Below are 5807 nucleotides of genomic sequence, written 5' to 3'. Positions count from 1 at the left end.
TTCCAGCGGGTCGATCCTCTTGGCGAACACCACAAACTTTGCCATGAACGGCACGTGGATGGCCTCCCTAAAGCCAAAGTGTGTGGTTGGTTTTAGGTTTTGTTTTTGGGGGTGGGCAATACTAGTACTTGTAGAGTTCGGTGGCCATTTTGGTGGCGTCGCTAATGTTTCGACAGTCCATGAGCCAAAATCGGGCCGAAACGGTGGTCGTGAACGATACAACGTCATTTACAAACGTCAAAGGTGTGGATCCGGTCACGTCCTCCCACTGCGCTCTGGTTGTTCCACCTGAATCGATTTGATTGGTCAGTTTTTTAGTACTAAAGTTTTTGCTGTGCAAACTTAGACACTTCTGTCAAAATGACAGCTGCTGTGCACATGGAGGAGGCAAAACACTAACAAATGCTGCAAAATTTTTACAAAACTGGTTTTGACTAACTTACATTTCCATAAAAATAAGGTTCAAATTCCCTTCAAACAAATTGCTCCTCTAATGGAGCTAACTTACTCTTCTGGAGCAAAATAGAAAATTGTCAAAATTGCACTTTTACCACCACAGACACTTTTTAGTGTAATGACAGATTTGCATCAAGAAAACTGTCATTATGACTGTAGACACCGCCCTCTGTCCAAGAAAACCAAGAAGGTGCATGCCAAAAATTCCAATATGGCCGAAATAGTTGTTTGACAGTTTGTATTGTGGAAATTGAGTTTTTCGATGCTTAAATTAATTTTTAAGGTTTAAAGTCAAAACTTGGGATTACTTGCCAAAGTAATTTTTATTTGCTATTATATATTGTTGTTTATATGTTTATTGTTCTAGTGAAAGTGTAGTTTGTGTTCATTTTATTGTGTCATCACTATTGTTATTGTTCCTTCATTGTTCTATAGTTTGTTGTTGGTTTTTTAACTGAAATTCTATTGCCTCTACAATATGCACTTGTTGTTTGCCAAATTGTAAAAGCAATTTGGTGAAAGGCCCAAAAGTGTCCAAAAGACTCTGCTCGAACCCAACAATGGTTGAAAGAAACACAAATACTCAGTGGTAAGTACAACATGCTTTCTCATTCAGTAAACTTATTGCCTCTTACATACATATGTGAGTTACATTTTGGGGCCGCCTGCATTTTGAGAACAACAAAGGTTTACTCTGAAGAAACAGGACAGCTTTTAGAAGTTCCATTGGCACATTTACATTTTAAAAGAAAGGTCTTTGCTTACCTAGCTTCAAGGATTTCCAAATTTTCTTTGATTGAGCAGTTTTCACATTAGTTTGTTGTACTTTCCAGGACAAAGGGTCTTCTAACCAAACTTGCTTTGGCTAGACTTTATTGGGTATAAAAAGCCATATCTATACACATCTCAGGATCAGGAATGAAGCGTTCTTTGATTTTTCACTCACAACTTCACAACAAAAAACATATTTTCTACTGCATCTCCATAGGTTTGTGTACAAAAAAAAACTCGCTAACGCCGCCATATTAAAAGTGACATTCTAGGCTTTCTTGTACAGAGGGCGGTACTGTATTGATGTTTTTACTTCTTGTATTTTGAATTGAAACTCCCGCGTCTAGCAAACTGTATTAATATATTAATGATTTTAAACCACAACTTTACTACCACCTTTACAAACTATAAAGCCCGTTTTTTGGAGTAAAAAAGACCAGTTAAAATTAACCGTGTGAGAGTTCACTAAAGGTCAGAATGCAAGTCGTTGTTATGAAATTTTGTTAGGTTACGTTTAGTTTAGCGCGTTCCGTTCTCGACACTGGGCTGCGTTCCGAAATTAATTCGCGGAACACTACCGATAAAGGTTAGGTCCTTCTTCAACTTTCAAATTTTCTAGCAAGCGAAAATGGACCTTAATTCAAAAACCAGTTTTGTTGGACTTTACAAAAAGTCTGCATGCAAAAAAAATTAAAAAAACCAAACACGTACAGGGTGAAACAGTTTTAAAAGCTAAACAAAAGTGCACAAAGCGATATTTTTACATAAAAACAGCAATAAATGTTTAATTAATATTGTCGTTCGGTTTCAGAAAAGACCAGTCGCGTGGCAACTAACTTCCAAAACTCTGTTTTTTCCGGTAATTACAGTGTGTTAGACAGAGAGAGAGAGATACCAGTAAAACGACTGATCTGATTAAAAAAAAAATGAATGCAGCAAATCTATGTTAAAAGGTGAATAAAATTGCAGTATATTCGTGTCGTCAGTGATAAAAATTTGAAAAAAAAAACTAAAAAAATAGGCCAGGAGATGATTAAATATAGAGAAAAATACGCTTTCATTCATATCACTAGACAGGGGGGTATTAAGTGATTTTTCAATTTTTTTTACGCCCATCTCTCTTGCATTCCTAATTTAAAAAAATAAATAAAAACTAAGGGGGCAGCCCAAAGAAAAAAATAAAAAAATAAACAAAGTTAGTTACCTTTGAGAGATCTTTTCCGAAACACCCCTGACGCGTGAAAAATTTAATAAGCGCATTAGTTTGTTTTTTTTTTGAAATTTTGAGGTTAACCGGGCCGTAGGTTTTACTTACAGCCCGGTGGTTTTCAAGAGGGTAGAAAAAGCGGGAGGCTGGCAAACTTCTCTTTCAAAAACCCTTTTATATACAAAATCTATTCAAAAACAAAAACAAATCAAATAAGCCTACTTTAGCTACGACTAACGATAAGGCAGCCGATGACCGAACAAACGAGAGTAAAACAATGGAAAAATGATTCTATTAGTAGCTTGCCAACCCCATGAACATACACTGAAAATAGGGCACACAACATCAAACAAGGACAGAAAAATCTAAAATTAACGCGTACGGTCCTGTTTTGTGCCTGGATGAAAAACACTTTATACATTTGACCACCTTGTCAAACTCCATTTTGACTGATCGTAGCTCCCTTATTTAAAGAGTTACAAAAAAGTGTAAAGAAGGAAAGTTGTAAGACATTTCATCCTCTACAAGATTGTGTTAAAGGTTTTTTGCCCTTGAGGGCCTTTTTAAGGAGTTACAAGGCAACAAGTGACAGGGTGCTCTGAATTTCTTTTTTTTAAACTAACTTGATTTCAACTGAGCATAGCTCCGTTATTTGACAAGTCACAAAAAAGTGTAAATAAGTCAAGTTGTAGAGAATTTCATTCTCTACAAGATTGTATTAAACGATTTTTGCCCTTAAGGAGTTACAAGGTCAAAAAGTGACAAGGTGCACCAAACTGCTTTTTTTATGTGAGAAGACACAAACAAGTGTAAATAAGTCAAGTTGTAGGAAAATTCATTCTCCACAAGATTGTATAACCTTTTATTTGTTGAATTTAAAGAAAAAAAATTTAAACAATTAAGGTCGATTTTAGCTAGAAACAAATCTGTACTGCAATGGGATTTGCCATAAAAGGCGCATTTTAGTGGTAAGCAAAAATAAGCCTTATTTACATTGGAAATGACAACTATTTATTTTTTTTTTTTTTGCTCCGTTATTTGACAAGTCATCAAAAAGTGTAAAGAAGGAAAGTTGTAGCAAATTTCATCCTATACAAGATTGTATTAATGGGTTTTTGCCCTTAAGGGCCTTTTTAAGGAGTTACAAAACAACAAGTGACAGGGTGCACCAAATTATTTTTTCGTTCAAAATTTCTTTGCACTAATTTATAACCTAAAATAACTCGCTTATTTGAGACACCCGGTATATAAATTTATACGTCATTGGATAGCTAATGAAATGGGCTTTCCAAAGATATGACAACACTGCATGATATGTTATGTACTTTGGCCGCTAGAGAGCGTCAAATTTAACTACATTTTTTCGTACAAAATTTCCATGCACTAGTTCCTTTAACCTGAAATAACTCGCTTAATAGGGACACCCGGTAGGTACTTTTGTACATCAGTGGATAGCTAATAAAATGGGCTTTCCAAAGATATGACAACACTGCTTAATATGTTACTAAGTTTGGCCGCTAGAGAGCGTCAAAGTTGACTAAATTTTTTCAGTCAAAATTTCCATGCACTAGTTCCTTTAACCTGAAATAACTCGCTTATTTGGGACACCCGGTAGGTACATTTATACATCAATGGATAGCTAATAAAATGGGCTTTCCAAAAATATGACAACACTGCGTGATATGTTACCAATTTTGGCCGCTAGAGAGCGTCAAAGTTGATCAAATTTTTCGTTCAAAATTTCCATGCACTAATTTGCTTTAACCAGAAATAACTCGCATATTTGGGACACCCAGTATATAAATTTATATATCAATGGAAAGCCAATGAAACAACGCACCCGACTGGCGGCCAGTACAATTCGAGACACCCGGTATACGACCGGAAAATAATGGTAAAATTGTACGTGGGCGGAATCGGCGCAGAACCCCCACTTTGGACCTCTCCCCCTTCCCAGTTTCGTCCCACTGGAGAATCTCAGCGCCAGCAAATCGATTTCCGCCCTTAAAACTGGAATAATTGCGAAACCAGTACAAAGTGCAAATTGAATATCTCGAAAACGAGCCCCAAAAAACCGAATTTCCAAAGGGTTTTTTCGCGTTAAAAGTGAGACAAAATTGCGTGGAAAAAATCCAATTTTCCAGTGAAATTTGAAAAAAAAGGAAAATGTGTGGTAGAATTGTATAATTAGTGGGAAAAATTTGCTGCTATGTTGCTATTTCCTCTCGTTTTAGCAATACACAATTTTTCAAAAAAAAAATCAAATAAGCTTTTACTTTAGCTACGACTAACGATAAGGCAGCCGATGACCGAACTTGATTTCAACTAAGCATAGCTCCGTTATGTAAGAAGCTACAGAAAAAGTGTAGAGAAGGAAAGTTGTAGGAAATTTAATTCTCTACAAGATTGTGTTAAAGGGTTTTTGCCCTTGAGGGCCTTTTTAAGGAGTTACAAGGCAACAAGTGACAGGTTGCACCAAATTTTTTTTTTTAAACTAACTTGATTTCAACTAAGCATAGCTCCGTTATTTAAGAAGCTACAGAAAAAGTGTAAAGAAGGAAAGTTGTAGAATATTTCATTCTCTACAAGATTGTATTAAAGGGTTTTTGCCTTTAAGGGCCTTTTTAAGGAGCTACAAGACGAACCAAACTGGTTTTTTAAACTAACTTTAAACTTCAAAATTGACAACTTGACAGATCATGGTGCACTGTTGTCACTTATCAAATTAAATAAACGGTCACTGGATCATTTTGACAGAACAATGACGCAGTCAAGACAATATGTATAAAGTATTTTTAATCCCCAAAAACAACTGAAAAAAAAAAAACAAAAAAACATCGAATGTGCGATGAATTTTGAAACTTACCGGTTATCGAACATAACAGTCTAAGCGTCGGCGCCGATCCGCTATACTGATTGATCATGCCCTGAGAATGTGCCGTGGGCGCTGGCATGTTCAGTCTAATGGCCTTGTGGAATTTTCTGCGTCTGGGTTCTACCGTAACTACGGGCGATACGGCAACACCGTGTCCGAGCAGTTTGGCCGTCAATTCGGGATCGATCGGTTGCGCCTGCACGAACCAAACGATTTTAAGGCCAGTTTGCACCACTAAACTGGTGGTTAAGTTAAATGGGTGTAAAACTTACCGAAAAAAAGCAACAAAGCGGGCTAGAAAGTTTAGGAAAGTGGAGGGGGAAGACAACACAAAGCAAGGTTCACAGCCAGAGAAAAAAAAAAAAAAAAAAAAGTGCGTAACATGTTATTGAATCAGCTTGAGCTATGAGAACCCAATAAACACGTGATTATACACTACTTTGCCGTTTGTATAGTTTGAACCGTGCTTTGGTTGTTAGTTAATAAAACTGTTAGTAA

The sequence above is a fragment of the Ips typographus genome, linkage group LG13 (genome assembly GCF_016097725.1).
Source record: "Ips typographus isolate SLU linkage group LG13, UJ_Ityp_2.0, whole genome shotgun sequence".
In the NCBI taxonomy this organism is placed as follows: domain Eukaryota; kingdom Metazoa; phylum Arthropoda; class Insecta; order Coleoptera; family Curculionidae; genus Ips; species Ips typographus.
This window is presented reverse-complemented; position numbering follows the sequence as displayed.